The sequence below is a fragment of the Gopherus flavomarginatus genome, chromosome 6 (assembly GCF_025201925.1).
Source record: "Gopherus flavomarginatus isolate rGopFla2 chromosome 6, rGopFla2.mat.asm, whole genome shotgun sequence".
In the NCBI taxonomy this organism is placed as follows: domain Eukaryota; kingdom Metazoa; phylum Chordata; order Testudines; family Testudinidae; genus Gopherus; species Gopherus flavomarginatus.
In genome coordinates, this window is record NC_066622.1 from 113,808,462 (window position 1) to 113,833,014 (window position 24,553).

Here is a 24,553-nt window from a genome sequence, read left to right on the forward strand (position 1 = left end):
TATAATCTGTAAGTAATTCATGCCAACAGAGAAAGCACCAACTGCAAGGTGTGAAGTGGTCTCAATTCCACTGTTGTCAGTGGGAATGGAGAGTCCTCAGCACATTGCAAGATTAGACCCTTAAGTCATCTGAGTCTGAAAATGTTAGGCATTTATCTCAGTGTGTCTTGGTGAAAAGTGCACTTTTTATGGATTTTATTAGGTGATTTTGTTGGAATTAGTGAGCTTAAGAGACAGTAAAACAGCTTCAGTTCTCAAGCTACTAAAAAGACATATAAGTGGTCCCAGGAGTGATACACGGAGAGAGAGTGAATGAAACTGTTGTTTAATCACTGAGATCTATGGAGTGGTTCTTTTAGTCATTTGTAATTTTAGTCATTTAGGTAATTTCTTTAAACGTGCAGGGGTTACAACAGGAATGAATCATTATGTTTCCTAGTCATTCAGGATTTGGAAAACTGGACTGTCAGCTAGTCCACAAATAACATGAATATTTTATTATTGTTTATCCTACTGAAAAAAAAAAAGTGAGGTTTCTTAGGCGTGGTATACACTTAAGTTTTATCTGCATAGCTGTGTCAGTCAGGGGATGATTTTGTGCTGACATAGGTATGCCAGGAAAAAGACCTAGTGTAGACACAGATATATCAGTATAAAACTGCTTACACCAGAATACTTTATGCTGGTTCCCCAAAACATGTTATAGTTCTAGAACTATCCCTACACTGGGAGGTTTTGCCAGTTTAACACTATCACCACAGTTAAACTGGCTAAACTTTCTAATGGTGATCTACTCTTAGAATGGATATTTTTGCTTCCTGGCTATACAGCAACAGTGTGCAGTGTTTTGTTTGTAGGATGCATCAGAATACAGTATTTTATTTATCTGACATTCATATTGCAACCAAGTCAGAGCTCCATTGTGCTAGACATTACACAAATGTATAGGAAATGATAATGCTTGTCCCAATGTGGTTCCAGTCTCAGAGACAAGCCATAACCAGTGGAGGAAACAAAGAATAAGGTATAGATGGCTGGGACATGCAGAGGTGAAAGTAAGCTGGTGCTGTCTAGTACAGTGTACCAGCAAGAACCGGTGCACTGTACCGGACTGGACTGGCCTCTCCAGGCTGGCGATTTAAAGGGCCTGGCAGCAGCCGGAGCCCCGGGCCCTTTAAATTGCCACTGGAGCCCCGTTGCCAGATCCCTGTTGCCAGAGCCCCAGGGTAGTGGTGGCAGCCCAGAGCTCTGACGTATCACCTCTCAACATTTGGCATTGGGACCATAACATAACATTTGGCATTGGGACCATAACATACACCATAACATCAGGACTAAGTTCAGATGGGAATTGGGGATAGGAGACAGGGACTGTCTGTGCAAGGTGCCTTAGAAGTAAACTGGGATGAGGAGAATGGGACTGGAAGCCAAGGTTGGGGGAAGACTGGGGTCTCCTAACCTCAGGTCTATTATTGTCTTGATCTTCATGAATTATGCTGAATTTTTTAAGTACAAAAGTGATCACATATCAAGGGCAGTAATATAAGAAGATATTTAAATCACAATATTATCAACCAATTTTTCCCTGAGATGTATGAATCGCACTGCTTTATTGGGAACCAGGCATGCACAGCCAAGAGGACAATTTGACTCTGTAGTTACATAGAAATAAATTTTTATTCAGAGAGCAAATCTGCGTCAAACTCAATGGATAAAATTGCCAAAAGAATTAGTTGGGTGAATGGTTGTAATACAAAGGGAGAAATATGATACAGTAAGGGGGCTTTTTGGTTTGAACTTCTTCCTAATACATAATGGGTGAAACCCTGACCCCACTGAAATCAGTGATAAAATTCTCATTGACTTTAATAGAGCCAGAATTTCACACAGTGTTTATATCTTACATCTCTTATTCCTGCAACCGACAGAGTTAGTGTTCCAAATTCTTCCCTGTTGTATCTCCCATTAACTTCAGAGGAGTTGCACATTTTGTGCAGGATTTTTATGAGGAATTATATTTTCTTATAAAAGAAATAAGCATCTGAAGAATCAAGTTTTAAATCTTTTTAAATGTAGTATGTATAAAACCTTTGTATAGTCTTATCCTTATCTCTTTTGTTAAATTAAATGCAATTTGGTTTATTTGTTAAAAAAAAAAGTATTTTGTGCTGATTCATCAGTTTTGCTATCTGTCGTGCATTAAAATCCAAATCTGTTCACAGCCTTTATTTTTCCTTGGTGAATAATTTATGAATGCTAATCTTTGTACAGCGTAAGAAAAGGCAAAGGCAGCATAATAGACAGGTCTGCCAGAGTATTGGAATAAGCTGCAAAAGAGAAACACAACCAACCATGTACAATAATTCAAACTGAACACATAGCAAGATTAATTTAATGCCATATCTTTTATTCACTAAGGGTCCAATTTAATAAAATATATATGCCCAGCATCTTCATAGTGAAATCCTGTGCTAACAGAGGTGTGAACAGGATATTTTCCATGGTTTCTGCATGCACCTCCACATATGTTTCTTATTGACTCAGATGAAAAGTAAAGGCTCAAACTCCATGTGCAGAACAGAAACCAAATAGTATCCCCGAACAATGTCTCAAGAACCCCACAGCTATTGCCTGTGTCTTTAATGCAATCCCTTCTGTGTGTTTTGTATAAAAGTTGTTGCAAAATTACTAGAGAAAAATGAGCATAAAATTGATCTTTGAAAATACTGATATAAAAACCACTTAAGCTATAGTAGGTGCATAAATATATATTTTATCTGCTGAGACTGGAACAATGCATATGTGTTTCTACATTTAGGCCAAATTCATCTCTCCGATAAAATGTACCTAGCTTCCATTGTAGGTAGTTTAATTTTTCCTGTACATGCAGTAATCAGTTGGAAGTGTGTGGATGGGTAATCACGTCAGCTATTTTTTTGGTTTGATTTTTTTGGACATATACCCAGGTCTGATAATCAGAATATGACAGACATTTAGTAATAAATTATATACATGTATATGCAAATAACTGTCCGTGTATGGAGATATATATATAAACAGTATATCTATATACACACATAACTATGCATAGTTTAATAGCAACAATGTAACTAATATAGTCTAAAGATTTTGGCACAGATTTTTAGTAATAAATAATCTATATTACATGTGTATGTAGATAAATATGTATATTTATCTGCGCACACACATAATTAAAAAAATGCAACTAATGTATTTTAAATACACTGACATACATTTTTAGTCTCAGAATTGCAGCACACTTTTTACTTAAGCAGTGAGGTCTTAAGGGAAGTAGCTGTCTCTTTGGTATATAGTTTACAGCGCTAAGCACAATAAAACTTTGGCATCTAGGAACTACTGTGATATAAATAATAAAAATCTTACAATAAAATGTGATGAACACTTACGACTCAATAAAGGTTTCTAGAGGGATTGTTGGGATATGGTGCACAATTGAAATATTAATTATTGGATATGTGCTCATGAGCAGCCTCTGATTCACCTCATGTTCCTTGACAATGTTCATGTAGTGGCTATCCCTGCAACTTGGCTACTCCCTCTGTGGTCTTTAATTGTTCTAACACCTCCAGCAGCTGCATCCCTTGTGCTTGAGGACCTCTGGTTGCTACATCATGGCTACTCCTGAATAGAGCTCAGCAAATGATTGATTTTTTCATTTTGGTGGCCAATCTGAAAAATCTGAGGGACAGAGAAAGACGTTAGTTTTGAACTGAAACTGAATATTTTCAGTTTTCTCACTCAAACAAAAAAAATGTTTGGGTCAAATGAAGCATCAAAACAACATTTTATTTTGAAAGTATCATTTTGACATTAGATGTCAAAACAGTTGATTTTGAAAATGATGAAACAACATGTTTTGATATTTTTTTGGGGGGAGGAACAGTCTTTTTTCATCTGAAGATATTAAAAAAATTCAACACAAACTCATGATGTTTCAGTGCCCCCAAAATGCATTTCAGTGAATCGACTATTCACTAAAAATCTCAACAGAATATGCCAAAGCTCATCCAACACCAGTGGTGCTGGAACTAGCGCTGTTGGGATGCAGCATCACCCCCCTGACTTGAAATGGTTTCCATCCTATACAGGATTTACAGTTTTGTTCAATGGCTTTTATCACACCCTCTATAAAAATTCCCATGCCACTGTACTGCATACTACAAAGCAGAGTTCTTGTACCTTAAGAAGGTCATTTAATTCCCACTAAGAGACAAGAGGTCAAACCTTGAAAATGCTGTTAATGCATTCACTGTACTTGACTCAGTGCAAGGGCATAAAGGCCACAAAAAATAAATGCAGTATAGTACTAAAGAGAAAATTGATCTACAATGGGCCATAACATTGTCTGTTCCATTCCTTTTTCTTAACAAAGTCCTTGTCAGTTGCCAATAATCATATCAAAACTTTTTGCACCTACAAACATTGACAATAAATACTATCTGAGTTAATCCTGGCCTAGGAATGAGCAACCTTTTTCAGAGCTAACAAGGTAAAGGCTTGAGACAATGGTTTCTAACCATTAGAGGAGTCAAGTTCTGGAACAGCCTTCCAAGGGGAGTAGTGGGGAAAAAGACATATCTGGCTTCAAAACTAAGCTTGATAAGTTTATGGAGGGGGTGGTATGATGGGATAGCCTAATTCTGGCAATTTATTGATCTTTGATTATTAGCAAGTAAATATGCCTAATGGTCTGTGATTGGATGTTAGATGGGGTGGGATCTGAGTCACTACAGACAATTCTTTCCTGGGTGCTGGCTGATGAGTCTTGCCCACATGTTCAGGGTTTAACTGATTGCCATATTTGGGGTCGGGAAGGAATTTTCCTCCAGGGAAGATTGGGAGAGGCCAAGGAGGTTTTTCGCCTTCCTCTGCAGCATGGGGCATGGGTCACTTGCTGGAGGATTCTCTGCATCTTGAGATCTTTAAACCACAATTTGAGAACTTCAATAACTCAGACATAGGTTAGGGGTTTGTTACAGGAATGGGTGAGTGAGATTCTGTGGCCTGCATTGTGCAGGAGGTCAGACCAGATGATCGTAATGGTCCATTCTGACTTTAAGTCTATGAGATTCAAAGAGTTGCAATCCTGCACCTTACGGAAAAGTCCTACAGAATTTAATAGAAAATCATACTCTTGGTACAGGTTTGTTTTAACTATTCTATAGAATTGAATAGTGAATTAGATCCAGTTCATGAGATGTTTTATTGTTCTCTAGTATATACTGTAGGTTTTGAAAAGTGATTTCTATAGTAGTCTATTCATAGTCACATGCACTAAAGCTATCTTCTGGGCCAATTAATGAAGCATTATGGGTAATTAAACTGGCAATTATTTTAGTTGTCTTTAGACAAACATCCAACAGGTGAAAATTGGTAGAAATAGAATAACACATTTGCTTCATCTATGCTCAGCCCCTTTCATGTGTGCTTTCTACAGATGTTCTAGCAAATAAGTTCACTGGAAAGAAAGTTTGTGGAAACAACAAATTTTGAGCACATTCACCAAAAGCAAATTTAAACTTGGAAATGAGAGTATTCGCACCAGGATGCTGAATTGAAGACTTATGATGAAGTAGTCCAATATTAGAAACACTACTATGAAGCATATGTATTCAATTAAAACTAACCAACCTACCTCATATCTTGAATATCAGATGTTCAATTAATTAAACTGAATAATTAATAAATTTTGAGGAAATCATAATCTACACACAGACAACTTGCAAAGTTATCTAAATAAATCTCTGGCTATGAATTATCCATTTTGGTCTACCATTGATAAAATTAAAGTTAAAAACAAACATAAGCTTCTATAAAATATATGTTAACATCTCTTTAACATTCTCTTTGAAGTCATGCTATATAAAGGAAATAGGTTTAAAGAGGTATTTTTTTATCGGCTAAGCAAAGATGATATTTTAGCATACCAGACAAATAGAATGTAAGATTTTATCTTTGTGTTAAATATATTTTGACATCTCCGAACATTTTTATACCATACTACTCCTGCCTAAAACATAAATATGAAATGTGGGCTTTTCATTTATTATAAATGAGCCTTCCCATGCATGGCTAGAGATTGAAAGCTCGTATTTTGGAAGTTGCTTTTCTCCTGTCCTTATGTCTTATTCTTGTTCTAGGTCTCACTCATTTGATGTGCAGAGGTTATTTTGTATGTTTATGTACTGGCTGCCAGGATACTCTGTATTAATCTAGATGTTTTCTCCATTAAATATTCTGAATTTGAGATATCACCTGTGAGTAACTGTAAATTTTGTGGCCTCCTATAAAGTGGATTTTAAAATTTGGATAACTTTTTATTATCCTTTCTGTTTTCATTTCTATCCAACTTAAGATCCCTGTTACTGGTGCAAAGTTGGTCTTAAATTAGCTAGCTATCTGCCCAACATTCTAGTGAAATCTGTAAAGTTATCAGTTACTCCTGATCCTAAGTGCTTCTTCTCCACTCTTATGAAGTGTTTTCCATGCAACCTACTCATGGACTTTGCCTTTCCTTGGGTTCCACAACTCTTTTCTCTCCTAAACAGCTTCAGCTTTACTTCTGTGGCTCCTCCTCCCTGTTCAATGCTGTACGTTTCAGGGTTCTTTCCTTGGCTCCTTCATCTTTTTCAGATAGATCCCTGGATGACCTCCTTTGCACTCATGGCTTCTACTGCTGTCTTCATACTAATTACTCCCACACAGGGCTGGTTGAAAAAACAAACATTGTTTGACAGTAATTTGAAAATCACCTCTTCCACCCTTCATCACTCTTGATATCACTCATACACTAATAATAACACCGCTATGATAATACTATCCCTCCACCTTTTCTTTTTTTCTCTCCTTCCCCTCCCATACCCAGGCTGTCACCAAATGGTATAATTTATTTTCCTGCAACTCTAAAATACACCTCTTCTTTTCTAACTCTGTGGGTAAGATATTTGTTTGTGTTTTGGTCACTTCCCTATCACCCCTTTGAGGACTGCAATCACCTCCTCTTTGTCTCCCCCACCAGCTCCAGGTTATCTAAACACCTCAGCCAAAACGTCACACTTTCCCATCTCTTGGGCCATGTCATTCCCCCTCTTTGAATCCCTCTTCTGGCCTCCTTCCACATCAGAGTTGCTGCTGAGCCTCTATAAACAGATGCAAATTGTGATGCCTGGGTCTCTTTATGTATACTCATAAATATATATGACAAAGTACATTTGAAACGGAACTATAAACACAACGCGTTTCACACTAGCTGTCAGTAGTCCTCAGATGTCAATGACTTTCAGCCATCATTGATCTGGGGCATTCAATTTTCCAACTTGCATATTTTTGGAACAAAATTTTGCTCCTGTTAATATGATGTCAAAACTTAATTAACTTCAATGAAAGCAGGATTTGGTCTTTCACTTATTAGTATCTTCTGTTTTATTTCATTAAATGCATAAGTAAAGGGCAGGTATTTAAATTGGTAAAATGTTGACTGACTTCTTTTAAAATAAACGTAAAACAGTGGTTCTACCTCTGTTGACCTTGCTTAGCACTTCAACTGATGGAAAAAAGTGGCTTGTTCTATCTCTGTATTTCCTCCTCCACCATAGAATTTGCCTTGTCCCTCTCAATAACGGGAACATTTATACTGTCATTTATATGCTTTTTTTTTTGTGAAAACCATGTTCTGTAACACCTCATCATTGCTGAAGTTTAAACCTTACATTACACTAATGAACAGTCTGTGGTGTGTGCAGTTATGGATGTGTGCTTAGGGCTTGATACAAAGCTTATTGAAGTCAATGGGAAAACTCCTATTGACTTAAATACGATTTGGATTAGTCCTTTAATGTGCAGAAATGTGCATTTATCTCCTGAGCTGCAATGGATGAAGAAGCCACGAAATGCTTCAGATCATCATCTGAAAATAAAGAACTAGTACCCTATACAGCGTGCTTTTATTTATATCTGACCAGATAGAACACCATAGTATAATGACACAGCAAGACTGTGCTTTTGTATTTTTTGTGTTACAGCTGCACTAGTTACACTTTGTTCAAAATACTCCCGGATTCTTATTTGTGAAATACAAAAAAGGTCACACTGAAATCAATGTGAAACAATCACTTTTCACTGTTCACTTTTCTAATACAAGTAGTCCTGTTGATAACAGGGCCACCTTTCATTACCTTATTACAGATCCGTACTATGTTGGACTGTGCTTTTATATATGACAAAAGGCCTTCTTGATATTGCATCCTACACGTGGATTTTTTAGTCTGCTCATTTTAGGTGACATAACTATGGTTCTTAAATGCTGTATAATTATCACCATTGTCAATTTGTGATGCTGGGTAGCATAAGTATGCACTGTAACATGAAAAAGAGTAATGCCAGAACTACCTAGATAAAGGACTGCTATTGATTATTTTTCACCTGAAGTTTCCAGAGTACCTAAGTTAATGACCATGACCAAGTAAAGTGCTGAAACAAAAGAGAATTTCTCACTGACCCTTTTGGAAATAAGTAATTTCATTAGTTTGTGGAATGCCCATTATTGTAATCTATAATTTGTAATCTGAATAATCTATAATTTGTTTCCTAGGGACAAAACAACCAAAGTCATTATTTTATACAGTATCATGAATCTGAAACTGATTGATTGGAAGTGGCCACTTGGCTTGCACATGTACCCAGTTTGTGTGCAGTTGTTCTAATTGCACAAATATATCAGATGCACATGTGTTCATGCATTTTTGTCTGATAGTTTGAAAGACAGAGCCATCAGTGTTTCAATATACCTCCTACACTTGTGTTAACAAGTAAATGTTTTCAGCCCTTTTTAGTGACAAAACTATGATATTATTTATTAGTTGTAATTACACACAGTGCTTGAATCAGACATCTATACTATAAAGACTAGTGATAAGATAATGCTATGTTAAAAGTTGTCACAGTTACAGGGCAAGCTGTGTTCCAGACCTCTTTGCAGTCTATCTCGAGTGCACTCCTCAGGTGACAGACTTGGCTTCCTGCACATGTCTCAAGAGTGGCACCCCATGGTTAACCCTCTTTTGAGCTAAATCTCTGGTTTGGAGCCCTCAGTTTCTCATGAGAGGTCCAATGTTATATGGCACCTGCTTCTCTCTGGGAGCCTCTGGCCGATGATGATTTAAAATAACCACAAAACAGTTTTTTCCAAACGAATTGTTTTATTCATCCAAGGGTACATAATAAGCAGAAAAAAAGGGTTAAAATAACAAAAGTTTATATGCAGATTGTCTCATCTAAAATTTATCCTTTCCTTGCAAGTTTTGGTAAGTTCCACCAGTCAGGTCCCCTAGTACTGGATCAGGGGAAACAGACTGTGCTACTGCTTTGTCTCACTGTGTCTCTTTCAGAATCTTTTCTCCAGCAGCTGCCGCCCACTCCACTGCCTCCCACTCCTCACTTCATTTCTAGGTCAGGTGCTTTAATGGTTTAGTTTTCCTTTATTCCTAGATGAGGGCCTGGGCAAAAATAAACCTGCTAGCATGGGTAGAGCCATGCACCTGGGCATTTCCCATTTAATACCTTCCTTATTGTTTTCTTAAGGATCCTTAGTAGTCTCTGTGGAGGTGCCTTATATCTGTTGTTATTTTGTTTTCTGCATGATCCTTCCTACCAGCCTCCTTTGATTTAACTCTGTGCAATCATTAAGAATAATATCAAGCAGGTAAACTGACACACATATGATATTCCTAATTATATTTCTCTCAATCTCCACAAAAATATATACTCAGTGTACAACTGATGATTAAAAATTATTCAGTTTTCAAATTATTTCAGTTCACACATACGAAAGTATGGCAGGGTTTCTCAAACAGGGCACTCCGCTTGTGTAGGGAAAGCCGCTGGCGGGCCGGACTGGTGTGTTTACTTGCCCCGTCTGCAGATCTGTCTGATTGTGGCTCCCACTGGCCGTGGATCACTGCTCCAGGCCAATAGGGGCTTCCTGCAGTGGGAGCCGCGATCTGCCGAACCTGCGGATGGGGCAGGTAAACACAACAGCCTGGCCCGCCAGGGGCTTTCCCTACACAAGCGGTCTTTCCTATGTTTGAGAAACCCTGAAGTATGGTGTGTTAAGAGCAGAACCATGGCTTTCTTCTGAAAAGTATTATTAATATTAATTTCCTTAATAATTTTTCAGTGTCCATGTAGTAAATGATACTTGCAATTTAATTTCTCATATTTTAATCATGTTAGTCTGAAATAATGTTTCTAAGTGTTTAAATCTGCGTAATATTGTCTTGTAAGAGACAACAGTCTCTAGAAGTTCTTTCCATTCTGAGAGATGAGTATGAATAAAACCCCCAAATCTGAGCATTCTCCAGCATGAGGTGTCAATGTTCAGACCAAAACTTAACCTTCCCAACACTGGGTTATTTCAATTTTCTCTAACGTAGAGTGATAGTCATAACACTAAACTTAGATAACACTTTTGTCCGCACATCTGAAAATGCTTTACAATGTATGATAAGAATCGTTATTCACATTATATAGATGGGGAGACTGAAGGATAGATCATTATAGAGAATTACCAAATTCACACAGCAACTTAATGACAGAGCAGGATATGGAACCTAAGTTCCTTGTCCCCAGGCTCGTGCTCAAGCCAATTCACCCTGCTGTCTTCAAAAAGAGTTAGGAGTGAACTGCAATGTCTGATCTCAAACTGTTTCTGCATAAAGTTTAATTCCAGGTTCTTGGTTTGAGTGAATTTTTGTGGGATGTAATTTATTTTAATAATTAGGTTTCACATTTGTTTTAGTTATCCTGGGAATTACATTCATCGAATTCCCTTGTGTTCACAGTTTATATTCCTCTTACTATTTGGAAAAAAATAGAGAAAAGATAGTCCAGATTGGATATTTCACAGATTTAACAATAGCATTAATTGAGCAATATAATCTATACAGAAATACAGTAGGAAGGAATATGCCTTAACTTTTTCAACTATTATCAAGGTTCATCAAGGTATAAAAATAAATGCCCATAGGAAAATGCAGCAAAACCACATTCAAAATCAAGCATCTTATGATTTTCAGACTTTTATAACCATAGTTTCTCTGGCAAATAATATTTGAAGAAGATCAGAAATAAAGATTATTTTATTCTATCTAAATTCAAAAGCAATTGAGTCAAAATGAGCTTGGAAAAGATAACATAAAGAGAATTAAAAGATTGATCATTAAACCAATTTTTTATCCCTATATGTCAGCAGTTGGAGATCTACCATTATGAACATGGACAACAAATTGTGTCATTTACTACTACATGATGCCATTGCACATATCTCATTAGCATTAAAGAGCAGTTGATGTCAACTCAGGGCATACATATTTGCAGATATTCTCATTTCGGAAGAAAACAGAATCAAGTGGAATCAGAATATAACTGAGAAAGTCAGTTCCAGAGGCACAGTCATTTAGTATATTACAGAAATGGGAGATATACTGTGATAGAATTTTGCTTGTGGTGATTGCATAAATACCACACAAGATACAAGTGATTGGCAAGGTGAAAGGCTTCCTGAGAGGGCTTTATATTTTCTTTATATGTTGATGTTTCTGCTGCTGTTTTGTTTTAATTATTTTAAATTGAATCAACTTGAAGCTGTCACTGGAAGGAGAGTCATGGCTAGGGTTCATGGCTGACAGATATTTGCAGGAGTGACTCACCTTATCTTACCCTCATCTAGCGTTCATATTTTACTCTCCCTATTTAGCAGCTGCTTTTTTATGAATTATTTTAATGTACAAACTCAAGTTTTCTCCTTATGAGCTCTTGAGAGCTTAGTGGATGTTACCTGAAGATCAGATGCATTCACTTTGTGTGAAATACATTTGGAGCAAAATATGCTCTCTTCTCTTCCCCGCCCCTACTGTCTCTGCTTTCTTTCATATTATTATTCTGTCAGCTTGAGCTCTGTTAGGGGGCTTTAATAGGGTTCTTAAATTGTTATTTTTGTTTTGTATTCTCAGACAGGTCTCATAAAGGGGGTCAAGCTGTTTGCGACGAGGCTGCATTAACATTGTACTCCTTTGTATATTGGAAGTTTTAGGCTGACATATTTTTTTGCATGTATACAGAATTGTGTCTCCATTTCTCACATTAAAAACTCAATAAGATATATATGATCAAGATAAAAATAAAATAGGTGGGTTATTTTGCTAGGGTTTTAATAAATCTAAACATTTTAAAGGTTGTCTTTATCATACACAATACATAGGCTTTCATTTATACACATTGGTTGGATTTAACCTAAAATTTGCTTTGCAGCTGCATGAGAGCTTCAGGCTACTGCAGCAGTGGATGTGCCTGGAATGCAAGAAGGAGCTACTTTGTTATGAAAATTGCCCTAGGGCCATGGTCAAGATGTGCTGCCTGAGAAAATAAGATATCCAGAGGAACTCTCACTGCACCATTTTAGATAATGTTTCTTCTGAAGGGCCTTTGCGACTATGGAGATCATTCTAGGACAACGTTCAGGTAATATTGCCTGGAAAAATACCAAAAAGTAACAACAACATAAAATCTGTGTACTATATTTGTATCAGAAAGCTGTAGAGAAAATTGGCTATGCTGCATGACCTAAGTTTATGCTTAGTTGACTGTTAAATTTACATCAATGTAGTTTGGTTTCCTAGAGGTGTTATAATAGGTAGATATATATGGCTAGATGCTGAAAATCTTTTTTTCCAAAAGTAGTCCCACTGATGTCAATAGAACAACTTATATGAGCAAACTGTAGGATCTGGCACTATGGATTTTGGTTTGCAGAGTGTGCTTTTTCCAGAGTTATCACTTCACAGGTGACAAGATTTTACTGGTCTAGCTGGGAGTTTTAAAAAATGGTCCTTTTATCAGGGATTCTAATATTTGCAAATATAGACTCCAGACCACTAAAGCATTTAAGCATATGTTTAGCTTTGAATATATGAGTAGTTCAATTGAAGTTAAGAAGGAGCTTTCTGGAATTGGGACCATAATGCATACTAGTATCTGACTTCTGCAAACATTCAATGTGATTTATAGGAAGTAAAGAATGCAATATCTTTCTGAAATTATAGGGAAATGAAATGTAATTACTTAAATTGGAATTTGCACCAAAACTGAGGTTAATACCATAATCTGCAAGAAAGTGTTTTAGGATTTTTTCAAAAAATTGGTCAGGACTTTGGTACTTTATTTTTAGATGAGAGATAAAATGAAACATTCAATCTTGATTTAAAAGTTGTCAGTGGAGGAGAATCTACCACGTACCTCGGTCAATTTCCCAGTGGTTAATTATTAACTGTTAAAATTTTATGCCTTATTTCCAGTCTTAATTTGTCTACCTTCAGGTTCCAGTCATTGGACCATATTATACTGTTCTATGCTAGAGTGAAGAGCCCAATATCACATTTTTGTTCCCCGTGTAGGAACCTATAGACTATGACCAAGTCACCCCTTAACCATGTCTTGTTAGGCTAAATAGATTGAGCTCCTTGAGTCTATCACTATAAGGCAGGTTTTCTAAACCTGTAATCATTCTCCTGGCACTTCACTGAAACCATTCCATTTTTTTCAACATCCTTCTTGAACTGTATACGAATCCAGCAGCGGTTGCAAAAGTGCCAAACACAGAGAAAAAAATAACCTATCCACTCCTACTCAAGATTCCAGTGTTTATCATCCCACAATCTCTTTTTGGCCACAGTGTCATGCTGGGAGCTCACATTCAGCTAAGTATCCACCATGACCCCCAAATTTTTCTCGGAAGCAGTGCTGCCCTGGAGAGATTCTCCAACCCTTTAAGTACAGCCTACATTCTTTGTTTCTAAATGTATACGTTTACATTTAGCAGTATTAAAATGCATATTGTTTGCTCACATCCAGTTTACCAAGTGATCCAGATCATTCTATATCAGTTACCTATCCTTTCATTCTTTACCACTCTCCTAATTTTTATGTTATCTGCAAAATTGATCAGTGATATTTTTATGTTTTCTTCCACATCATTGATAAAAATGTTAAATAGCATAGGTCCAAGAACAAATCCCTATGGGACCCCCACTTAAAAACACACCATGCCCCCTTTTACCCAAACAATCTCCTTCTATGCCCCAGCACATCTTATTGGTTTTACTCAGAGGTTTCAAAGTGGTTTGGGACCTCTAAATAATGGTCCAAATCTGAAACTTCTTGCTTGTGAAATCAAACACACAGAAACCATTTGATGAAGTATTGGTAGAGCTTGTCAGTGCTCTGATCAGGAGAGTAAAGTATCAGTATTTCTTAAAGAAGCAATTTCTAGAAGCCTCTAGAATCATCTCTTGAAGTGGACTTTCATATCAATTATCACTCTTCTCCTAATCTTCCTCTTTTGCATTCAGGCAATGAAACCTTTAGGTCTGGCTGCCAATACATGAAGTCCTCACATTTCCTTAACTTCTTTCTTTCTTATTTTAAGTATTGGGAACAGCTCAGGTCTGATTGGATATATTTTGCTGTCATTATATGTCCAAAGGCAAAATAGATTCTCCAAGGATATGGCATAAACATCTGTCATTGCTTCATAGACCCCTGGGAAAGGATTTCCACCAGTCTTCTCTGCCTTCCCAGCCAGAACTTCAGAATCCTGGGACCAGAAACTGCAAAAAGTGACTTCTCCAGAGACAGCAGCCATTTTGCTTCTCTGTCCCTAATGGGAAAAAGAAGATGAAGACGTTCCCAGCAGATTGTGGAACTGGAAGTTTTGTTAGAAAATTAGTTCACTATGAAATAGATTTGACAAAGTATGGAGAATATATTGTAGAGTGATCCAACAATGGCAGGGAGCAGACTGTGAGACTGAAAATAACTTTTCCATTTATCACTTCTGTGATTTTGTCTGATGTCTCATACCAAACCACAAGATCTAACAGTGCACAGTACTTAGAGAAATGCAATGTAGTTTGATGCAGGAGAGCTACCTGCTTAAGTCCATATTCACTAAGGGCAGGTCTATACTGGAAGCTCTAAGTCACTGATGCAGTTGCACCACTGTAGTGCATCTGGTGATGTATGTCTGCCGTCGGTAAAATTATTCCACCTCCATGAGAGCAGGAGAGTGTCTCCAGCCAACATAGCACAGGTGTGGACAGTGTGTAGGTTGCTGGAACTTGAGTCGCTCGGGGGATGTCTTTTTTCACACCGCTGAGTGATACAAATTAGATCAATTTAAGTGGTAGTGTAGACCTGCCCTGAAAAAATAATATACCCAGGAGGTAATATTTTATTATTGTTCTTTTTTAAAGACAAAACAACTATTATTTGTATTCCATATTTTTTACCATATGTCAGCCGCTTAAGATACTGATTTATATATAATTGCTGAGTAACATGATATGACCCAACAAACTTTGAAGTAATTAGAGTTACTCTGCAAATTTCCTTGCATTTTCCCAGTTGCTAGCCTAAAAATTCACTAGAACAGATTTCCTAAACATCAGCAAAGAAAGACTGCTTTAGTCATTTTAAATTTTCATTTCTTATTACAAGGATTTAGTTTGAGCTGTATAGCCTATCACTATAATCCTTATCATAAGAAATGAAAATGTAAAATATTTAAAAATAGTCGCTTTGTTCCTGTTAGGAATATGTTCAATAGACATGCCAGAGTAATTAGATAGTTTGTGACCCTGGCATGTCTACTGAATATCTGTGTCTAAAAAAACCTATGAAGCAGACATCCTGTGGTAGTTTAAAATACATCACTAAAGGCCTTACATGAGCTGGTCAGAAAAACTTTGTCGGAATTATTTTCGGTTAGAAAATGCAGTTCCATCAAAATCAAAATGCTTTGCAAAATTGTATTTAATTCATTAACATTTCATTTTAGAAGAAAAATGGAGGAAAAAACATACAACAATGTCAAAAATCCCCTGTCAACATTTTTGGAATGAAACATTTCATTTTTTTTATTTTGAAACTGTTCAGTTCAAATATTTTCTTTTTGTATATTGAAATATAATATAACACTAAAAATGCTGAAACTGGTGGGGGAATTTCCTTCATGGACAATTTCCAAATTTTCAGGTGTTTAGTTTCAAGTTGAAACTAAACTAAATTTCAAAATCCTTCACGAAACGGATTATCATTCTCTAGCCAGCTCTAGGCCCTACCAAGTCAAAAATAGGTGCCACCTTTTGTGAAATTTAAGCCCAGAAGATAGTAGAGGTTTTCTCAATAGGTAATGGCCAAATGTATCCAAAAGTAATGCTGAATCTGATGTATAATACAATAGCCCTGCACAAGAGTTTTCTGTTGTTGGATGGAAGGCTGGAAAGAATTTGAGTTCCTCACCAACAACCAATCACAATGCCAGACACTGAGAGCTAGATTCAAAAAGAAATTTAAGTGCCTAAGTGTAAAATTTAGATCCTCAATAGCCCTGCTTAGCTGCCACCTTACATAGCAGGCACCTACATTTCCTAGGTGCCTAAATTTCTGCTTGTGCACATGCGTGAAGCCATCTAAATCCTGATGCTGCCAACTTGTTTGGTGCCTAAAACCTGCTGAGATTTGTGTCACAAACTAGGCATTCTCTCACCTATCTTGCCTGTGGGGCCTGATCCTTTACATGTGCTCTAAGGCAGCGTCTGAGAATGTTTCCCAGATAGGGCCCTGCACAAAATAAAGTGAAGGAGCAAGGAGCAGAAAAGCTACTAGGCCAAATCCTCATTTAGATGCCTAACAAGCACAGACATTCAAATCAATGGGAGCTACGTTTGAGGGTCTGAACACTAGTAGGATTTTCAAAATCACTTAGACACCTGACTCCCACTTAAATCAAATTAAAGAGCCTCCTCCCCCACCAGAATTCTTCTCCCCATGTTGGTACATATAGACTATGCTCAAGTCACCTTTTAACATTCTCTTTGATAGGTTAAATACATTGCTAAATTGTTCATTGTAAGGCAAGTTTTTCTGACCTCAGACCCTTCTTGTTAACTGCCTTAGGAACTGATTCCAATTTCTCAACATCTGTTTTAAGTATGCCAGATACACCACAAAATGTACATATTGTTCCACTAATGATCTAACCAGTGCTACACCATGTATACAAAGGAATACATGACAGAGAGTGGCAGAATCTCACCATATATAACTGAAGAACTCTTATCACTTCATAATGAGATAGTAATTCAAGAGGTGTCAAATAGAGTGTTGATATCTGTAACTACGTCTAAAATAATATTCCAGTCATCATACTACTTCTATATTCATGCTGGAGAAATAACTCCTCTTCCCATACATTGGCTGCTTTTCTGATAACGCATCAATTTTCAAACTTTTACTAGTGTGGTTCACATATTAATAGTGAGTTGTTCTTGGACACTTCACAACAGTGCTGATCACATCCCCTAGGATTAATAATTGCATAACAGCCCTATGACAGCTATAGCACTTGTTTAAAGGGAAAAACAATAGTTGTGTTATTCCTTTTTGACCCAAGCAGAAAGCCAAAGTTTGGAGCCTGGAAACTTGTATCCATAATAGGGAGAAATTGATTATGGTGTTTTATATTATTCTGTTTATTTACAAAGAACATACAAATTCCTGTTCCCTGAACACAGTTACACAGGAAGACTAGAACAGGAGTTTCCTTTGCTCACAGCTCCAGTCCACTTTCAGCCATCACTTGGCCCAAAACTCTCACTCTAGGTTTTTCTCAGGGTCACACTGTCTGCGCATGTTCAGGCTGGGTCTGTCTTTCTGCTCTCACTCACGCACACACACTACTGAAAACAATACCTAGCAAAGTTCCTCCACCCGCATAATTGAATTTCCTAGGTAGCCTCACAAGTGCCTGGGTTTTGGTGCCTGTGGTATTGTTTGTTCCATTTATCCCAAATGAAGGACAGCTGTGACACTCACTAGTCTCAAAGATGGTCTACCCAACCTACAACCACAGAAATTATTTAATGTATAGTTTAGCATATTTTAATATGGAAATAAGGATGGAAGCCAACAGCTTATGAACCAACAGCTTTCCAGAGACTACCAGGAAGCAGTCTATGTAACACATTTTGAGAGTGGAAATATGAGTCTATCTCAAAATGCTGTGAACTATCAGTAATAAAGATGTCTTCCTTATCTTTGTGTTGACTATATGAGTTTCTGAAGATTCAGCAGGTATTCAGCTCAGTGTCACAAATCTAAGTAAAGGGTGCCAAGTAAGCTGCACCAACCCAGAGACAGTGTGCCTCAGGGACTTCCCTCTGAGGCACAATTTCCTCCCTGCTTCCATCTTCATATAGAGTGGGGAGCAGTAATTTGATGCTGGCTTATACAAACAGCAAACTGCAACACCTGCTGCACCTGCTCAGTTGTGCTAGTCAGGAAATTGAACTATGTCCATTCCTCAGCCCTTTCAGCCAATTCCCAGCCCACCTGCTTAGAGTGGCGATGGTGAGCAGGTTGCTACTACTATATGTTCAGACTAAAAGTCCTAGAAGCCCATGCAAGGCTGGTAGCGGACAATCTTACTACTTCTAACTCTCCCATCTGAGCATGTAGTTGAAGTCACAGTCTAGCCCAGTGGTTGTATAAAGGTCTGGTACCATAACATTGAAAAATAGAACACTGAATAATCTCTCTAATATCCCTTGCCCACTGGGAAGACCCAACATCCACTAATGAAAAAGGTTACAATGCACTTTCTGATTCACAAGTTAGGAAATATCTCTAATTTGTTTTATTCTCCAGCTGATCCAAAAGCAGATTCGGTAGGGCAAGGCAACAGTACTGGTCAATTGTTCTTCTGACACTAATTCCTGCTTTCTGAATTCATGTACTATGAATTCTCCCTTAGCCCTTATTGCTTCTCCTGGAGATAATGGCCTAAATTCTCATTTGCATGCAGATCCTCTTCTGGCAGTGTAGAATGGGTCTAAATGTACTTTACACTGACTTTAATGCTCCTTTTTCTGCCAAAGCCATGTAAAAGGGTTTTAGTATATCTGTGAATCAGGCCCTTCAAAACAAGTTAAATCATACAGAATAAGGTAGGCAATAATGCCTTTCTCTAACCCATCTTGAAAGTTGGATCATTATTCTGGAGAGGTATTGGGGATGGGAGATCTAAAAATCCACAGCAACTGTTTAGCAACTATCTCTCATGCATCCAGCAGGTGTTCTCATAGTATTTCCCATACAGTCTTGCACAATTTTTGCAAGGGTATTTTTAGCCTGCAAAGCTAAGAGGGGAACACAAATGAGAATGAATGATGTGATACTGTAAGATCTTTCATTTAATATTCTGGTGGGATTCTGAGTTGCAGAGGAGATTTAAGTGTTAAGACAGTGAAGTGTGGGTGGATGGCCTAAAGGTCCCCAGATCCCCGGGCTTTAAAGTATTTTTAGCACCAGGAAAGATGCACAATATCCCTGACTACAAGCAGTTATAAATACCATATTGAACTTGCTATGCCACTATTAAATAAATAGAACTGTATATTAGAATATGTGTGTATATAATTGTAATATATGTGAGCAGTATGTTTGTCTTTCTCTGTGTCTTTTACAATTCTAATCAAAACGTTTTGCCTGCTTTTAAAATTGTCTAACTAGAGAAATTTATATTCCTATATTCTTGTGCATAACTTGAAGTTAAGGTAAATCAGAAGTTTTTAGAAACCTGACATTATTGTTATTATCTGAGTACATTGTTTCTCCACAGGTCAACCTTTTTAAAATTAAACTTATTTATGTATTTATACTGCTACATCCTTCACATCAGGGTTTCTCAAACAGGGGTCACCACTTCCCGCAGCCCCCATTGGCCCGGAGCAATGATCCGTGGCCAGAGGGAGCCGTGATCAGATGGACCTGCGAACAGGGCAGGTAAACATACCAGCCCGGTCTGCTATAGTCTTTCCCTACACAAGCAGTGACCTCTTGTCATGGTATAATTCCCCACTCTGAACCTTAGCGTTCAAAAGATGGGGTACCAGCATGAATTCCTCTAAGCTCAATTACCAGCTTAGTACTTGTAGCGCTGCCACCAACCAGGAATTCCAGTGCCTGGTACACTCTGGTCCCCCCAAAACCTTGCCCGGGGAACCCCAAGACCCAGACCCTCTGGATCTTAACACAAGGAAAGTAAACCCTTTCCCTCACTGTTGCCTCTCCCAGGCTTCCCCTCCCTGAGTTACCCTGGAAGATCACTGTGATTCAAACTCCTTGAATCTTAAAACAGAGAGGAAAATGCACCTTCCCCCCTCCTTCTCTCTCCTCCTCCCAGATTCTTCCTGAGAGAGACAGTAATCCTACACAGAGAGAAATTAGCCTGTCTCTCCCCCTTCCCTCCTTTCTCCCCACCAGTTCCCTGGTGAATCCAGATCCCGTCCCCTGGGGTCTCACCAGAATAAAAAAACAATCAGGTTCTTAAACAAGAAACTTTTAATTAAAGAGAGAAAAACAGTAAAAATTATCTTTGGAAATTTAAAATGGAATAGGTACAGGGTCTTTCAGTTATAGACACTGGGAATACTCTCGCAGCCTAAGTATTCAAGTACAAATTAAAATCCTTTCAGCAAAATACAAATTTGAACTCGTTCCAGCTAAATACACATTTGCAAATAAAGAAAACAAACATAAGCCTAACTCGCTTTATCTACCTAGTACTTACTTTTCTGGACATATAAGAGACTGTTTCAGAGAGATTGGAGAGAAACCTGGTTGCACGTCTGGTCCCTTTGAGCCCCCAGAGAGAACAACAACCAAAAAATAACAGCACATACAAAAACTTCCCTCCCTCAAGATTTGAAAGTATCCTGTCCCCTGATTGGTCCTCTGGTCAGGTGACAGCCTGGCTCACTGATCTTGTTAACCCTTTACAGGCAAAAGAGAGATGAAGTACTTCTGTTCTATTAACTCTTAACTATCCATTTATGACACCCCTGTTTGAGAAACCCTGCATTACCTGCTTTATATGACAATGAAATTACAGCAGAATATGAAATGGTAGGCCTTAACAATTTGTGTTGCCTTATTTCTCATTCTTACTCTGAAATTACAGTGAATGAGTGCAACCTGAATAATACACACTTTGCCAATCTGCTGAAAACAATTGGCAGTCTTCCTTACCTGCCAGTCAAAGTTTTATGTGAGAATATTGTGATGATGTGTCTCAGATATCATTGATGTATAATATAATACCATACATTTACTAGTGTAGTAGGATGTATTATAAATAATTAAAACTAAACAACCATAAATGAAAAATTATGTTTAGAAGGGGGGATGTTTATAATTGCTTTTATTTACAAGATTTTTCTGTATAAGAAGGTGCCTTGAGTGCATTCTTGTCTCTGTCATGAACAGTCATGTCTGTCTTAATACTGACACATTGCAGTTATATACTCTGCCATAATTTCATCATTACCGTGTGAAATCTTATGCACTTAACCTTAAAGTTTTGCAGTAATAAAACTGTACTTCCAAGATGTAGAATAAAATTAACACAAGGGCACCAAGTCTCATAGCACCAATGATAATTGTTCATGCACCACATTTCATTTCACACCTTTCATAAATATAAAGGGAAGGGTAACAATCTTTATGTTTGCAGTAACATAAAATTCCTCCTGGCCAGAGGTACTGAAGCTCAGATAACCTGACTAAAAGGACCAATATGGAAAGAAGATACTTTCAAATATGAAGGGGGAGGTTTTGATTGTTCTCTCTTTGTTGATCCCTTTCTGGACGGAGAGAGAGACCAGGCAGGTAAACTATCTCCTGAAAACATACCTGAAATGATCCATCTAAGATTTAAAAAATTGTAAGTAAGGGCAAGGAAATGCATTAGATTATCTTCTGTTTTAGCTTGTGAATTTTCCCTATGCTAAGAAGGAGTTTTATTCCTTTTTTTGGTAACTTCGAAGCTGAGCCTAGAGGGGAATCCTCTGTGTTTTAAATCTTTTTATTACCCTGCAAAGTTACCTTCCATCCTGATTTTTCAGGTGTGATTCTTTTACTTTTTCTTTAAATAGAGTTATTCCTGTAAGAACCTGACTGATTTTCAGTGTCTTAGAAACAAAGGGTCTAGTCAATATTCACATTATTCTTAAGCTTGCCCCCCCCCCCAACAGGAAATGGTGTGAAGGGCCTTGGGGAAATATTTTTGGAGAATAAGGACTCCAAGGGACTCTTTTCCTGAATTTTTGTCTAAATCACTTGGTGGTGGCAGCAATACTATCCAAGCACAAGGAAAGAATTTGTGCCTTGGGGAAGTTTTTAACAAAAGCTGGTAGAAATAAGTTTAGGGGGTCTTTCATGCAGGTCCCCACATCTGTACCCCAGAGTTCAGAGTGGGGTGGGAACCCTGACAATTATAATGGTTTCTTTGTGTTTGTTAGATAGTGTTGAGAATTTGAGTGGAAAGGGGGGACTAGCTTTAGTTCTTATTTGCCATGAATTTTAAATAAAAGAGGAACAGGGATGCTTTAAAACTACACCTATTTTAGGTATATTTTCTATTTTGAAACAGTCTATCAAACATTTTGGTGAGTTTCACCCCATTTTAAAGGATCTTCATCAGATTTTTTAACATCAATATAACTGACAAGCTCCTTTAATTGCACACTCAGATGTGTGAAGGTGATAAAATATAAGAATCATGTACACTACCGCCTTCTATTTATTCCAACTGAACAAAAAGAAAAGAGAAATAAGAAAAGTGACATGATTGAAATGCAGGTTTTTATAACTTTCCAAATACTGTGCAAATTGACATTTCACCATTAAGCAACCTACAAATATGAAGTCAGGTGGTGGAATAAACTGGGCCGGAGTTATTTCCAGCTCAGAAGAAAAGTTTTGAACACAGTTGTGCTGACTCTTTTATCAGTGATGGTTATTAGTATTAATTATTTATAGTATATTTACTTGTTACAGTGCTGTTCATCCTAAAATGCTTTGTAAACTATTAGCCTGCTTGTAGGGGCAGGAGCAGACCTTAAATGTCACTACAGTTCATCCTTCTCTAAGGTGAAACATGACAGCTGTTTGATATTGCACAGCCACACAACATGATAGTTTTGGTCAGGAAGTGAAGTTATCTAACTGAAGCTACAGGGGAGGGATTTAGGTAGTCAGAATGAAATTACTCAAATTTGGCTAAAACACTGATGCTGACAAACCTCTTGCAAAATAAAATGTGACATGGAATCTCTAATGACTTCAAGTCATCCAGAGCTTAATTTTTCTTTCATTCTAAAGATATCATTTCTAGAATTATATTATCTTCAAGCACCAGGCTGGGCATTGGTTTCATACTGACTCAGAAGGAAGAATGAAATCTGTTTAGTCACCAACCCCACTGTTCTGAAGCTTCTAGTTTTCCCTGATAATTTTCCATGCAAGTATTGACCCTGATGAAACGCTACTGAGGTCCTAGGTCAAGGTTTTATGGATGCCACACTTGATTACAGTAAATACTGGGTCATACGTTAATAATTAATCATTGCCATATTAACTTCAGATAACATGAATGGTATAATTAACCTCCATACCAAAATAATATTTTTATTGTATTTAATTATTGGTTTAACATTACAAAAATATTTATCATAGGCAAAGTGGAAATGAAAATGAGATAGAGCAGGAGTATGTCACTTAGAAAATTCTACATGAGTAAAGAAAGAACTACAAGGAAATTTGTTTTCATTCCTTTTCCCTAATGTGACATACTTCAACATACTGTAGATACCATTTTCACTCTCACGTTTCTTGGAGCTATTTGGAAATACCACATCACATGTGATGGCAGAAGAGGTAATCTGTGCCTTGTGGGTGAGAGTCTGACCTTTAGGGCTGATGTTTGCAATGCATTCCAAGGTCTTTACTATATATCAGGGGTAGGCAACCTATGGCACGGGTGCCGAAGGCGACACACGAGCTGATTTTCAGTGACACTCACACTGTCTGGGTCCTGGCCACTGGTCTGGGGGACTGCATTGTATTGCATTTTAAATGAAGCTTCTTAAACATCTTTTAAAGACCTTTTTACTTTACATACAACAATAGTTTAGTTATATATTATAGAAAGAGACCTTCTAAAAAAGTTAAAATGTATTACTGGCATGCAAAACCTTAAATTAGAGTGAATGAATGAAGACTCGGCAGAGCACTTCTGAAAGGTTGCCGACCCCTGTTCTATATTGCTGTTATTGCCCGTAACAGGGTGGCTTGTCCCATGGGCTGAGGAGCCTGGGCTAAGCTAACACTGATCCACCTGAAAGGGATCAGGTAATTCCCCCATAAAGAACAACTGAAGTGAAGTGAGAGAAAGGGGGAGGAGAAGGAGGAGGGAGATATGAGATTAAACAAAATGAAACTAAATTAAACTGCTAGGAGTGAGCAAGCTTCAGCAGAGTCCTAGGATGTGGGAGTAAGATTCCAGTCAGGAAAGGCTGGGAGTATCACGCTAAATCAAGAGAGATCTTGAAAAAGCTCT